This window comes from Notothenia rossii, assembly GCF_949606895.1.
Source record: "Notothenia rossii genome assembly, chromosome: 6".
Lineage (NCBI taxonomy): Eukaryota > Metazoa > Chordata > Actinopteri > Perciformes > Nototheniidae > Notothenia > Notothenia rossii.
Genome location: NC_136909.1, coordinates 61,224,274 through 61,226,830, shown reverse-complemented (window position 1 = coordinate 61,226,830; position 2,557 = coordinate 61,224,274).

Here is a 2,557-nt window from a genome sequence, read left to right as displayed (position 1 = left end):
ACCGCAGGCACACCTGTGCAATAATCATGCTGTCTAATCAGCATCTTGATATGCCACACCTGTGAGGTGGGATGGATTATCTCGGCAAAGGAGAAGTGCTCACTATCACAGATTTTTTCAGATTTGTGAACTATATTTGAGAGAAATTGTTATTTTGTGTATATAGAAAATGTTTTAGATCTTTGAGTTCATCTCATGAAAAATGGGAGCAAAAACAAAAGTGTTGCATTTATATTTTTGTTCAGTGTACATTTGTCTCGAGTGTTTCGTCAACTTAATGTGTTGCTTAAAATACTTCTGCATACAGTATGTGACACTGTAAGTGTTGCACGGCCAGATACGGCTCAACTGACTCAGATAAGGAAATATGATACATTATGATGCCGCAGACTGTAGCCTACTAAATGTTACTCTGATCCGGTTACTTATGTTGTGGCAGATATTTAAGTAAGCTTTCTTAACGCTAATGTTATAATAGCCAGATTGCTCTGAAGATGGGAGGTGATATTCTATTAATGTTCACGTTCACACAGTCGGGGATTTTTGCCGGCCGTCTTTCCTGCAACGGCAGCTTTTCTGTATTTCCTTTCTCCTGTAATATGACTTGATCGCTTTAAACTCCGCACACTGAGCTCTGATTGGTCAGCAGGCAGTGCTTTCACTGAGTTGAGCTCTTAGCCTGCAACCTAACCTGGTCCCGACCAGGTTAGCCGCACAGCCTAAGTTACCATGGAGATCTAGCCTGCTAAAAAGAGAACCAGCTTCGTAGGACCGGAAACCCCGAGTTTTCTCTAAAGTTAGCCGGCTAAGCGAAAATCCTGCTTCGTAGTATACCCCCCTGTTGTGTGATGGGTTTGATTTCCTCCAGAGAGAGCGGGTTGCCAGGTCTGTCATTGAGCAGCTGGTGCTGATTCATGTTCAACCTTTCAAAGTCCAGACATGTGTTCAAAGCTCTCCAAGAACCGAACGAGGTTGATCGGATCGAGACCACAGATGATTTTCAGCATGGCCAGCTGGAGAGAAAACATTAGGCATCTAAGAAACAGTTATTAATAGATGGCATTAAATGAAATGGGCTATTTTAGAGTCTCAGATGATGTACCTCTGTGTGGTGCTTCTGGGACCCCTTCTGAAAGATCTTGATGACCGAAGTGTCTTTGGTTTCCGTGTTGTTGCACTCAGCGACTGAACTGAAGCTGCCGGTGAACGTGAAGTCCTGCAGTTGGTACACACTGTGCAGCACATGCAAGTGTTGGATCTCAGCCTCAAGTCCTGAGACAGATACATGGAGAGAACATGTGTTAAGCCACAACATTAAATCAACACGAAGCAACACAGATGATTTTCAGATCATTTAAATGAGGGGAATTCAACAAAACAATATCAACTAAAAGTTTATAATGGATACAGGTCTGCTATTCTCATTCATTTTGTTAAATATATATATATATTTGTGATGGAGTTATTATTACTTTTATTTATTTTTCAAAAATGAATACACTTGTTGTTTTTCTGTGTGTCCTGTTTGAGCAGTTTATACTCATATCTGTTTATCATGGTTTAACATTTTTGGTGTTTTTTGACATATAGAGACAGAGTTAGGGTATAAAGTTATATCACCACTGCCTTTTGAGGAGCACTTTTTTATTTTTAAATAATTTGTTATTTGTTTGTTAAATAGTTTTTATAACAACTAATAAACCCTGCAGAAATGAATGCCCAGAAACCAATGGGGAGGGAAACAAGTGAGTTCTTCATTTGAACCATGCGTTAATGACACCACAGTTTACTAATCTGGTTTTAAACACAGTTGGGAGGGTTACCTTAACAATGTAGCTGTTGCAATTACCGCTTATATGTAAAACAATGTAATCAGAAAACCAGTGCCCCCCTAACACTGACTTTGGACCCCCCTGTTGCCCCCCAGAAAATGGAAAAAAAAGAAAAGTTTATGATTAAACGATTTCCTGACTGACGGAATAGGCGGAACTAACGCTATTTGTCATTCTAGTCGGACCCATTAGAGCGTAGCAACTGTAACTATAAGTATCTGAAATAAATGTGTACTGAAACAAATACCAATAACCCCAACCTGGCCCCCTCAGTCAAATTGGTCTAGAAATGCCACTGCAGGGAATACAGTTACCTTACATGTATCCTGATTACGTAATCCGGTTACATGTAATCCGTTAGTCCCCAAGCCTGGGTAGAGGGTTTTATTACACAGTTCACCCCTGCCTATTAAGGGGCAACATCTTTTTAGGCTATGCAAAAGTCCTCCCTTGTTAGAATAAATAATAATATCACACATAATAAATAAATCACACACACACACACACACACACACACACACACACACACACACACACACACACACACACACACACCATAAAGCTTTATTTAATCGTTTAGAATATCCCAACAGAAAACCAACCATCACAAAATACAGTTATTATTGCAAAAAACGGACGCCTGGAATAAAAAGCTCAGAGAAGGAAATATGTTACACCACACGGGGGCAGTAAACCAACAACAAATATGTCCTCTGCCACCTAGA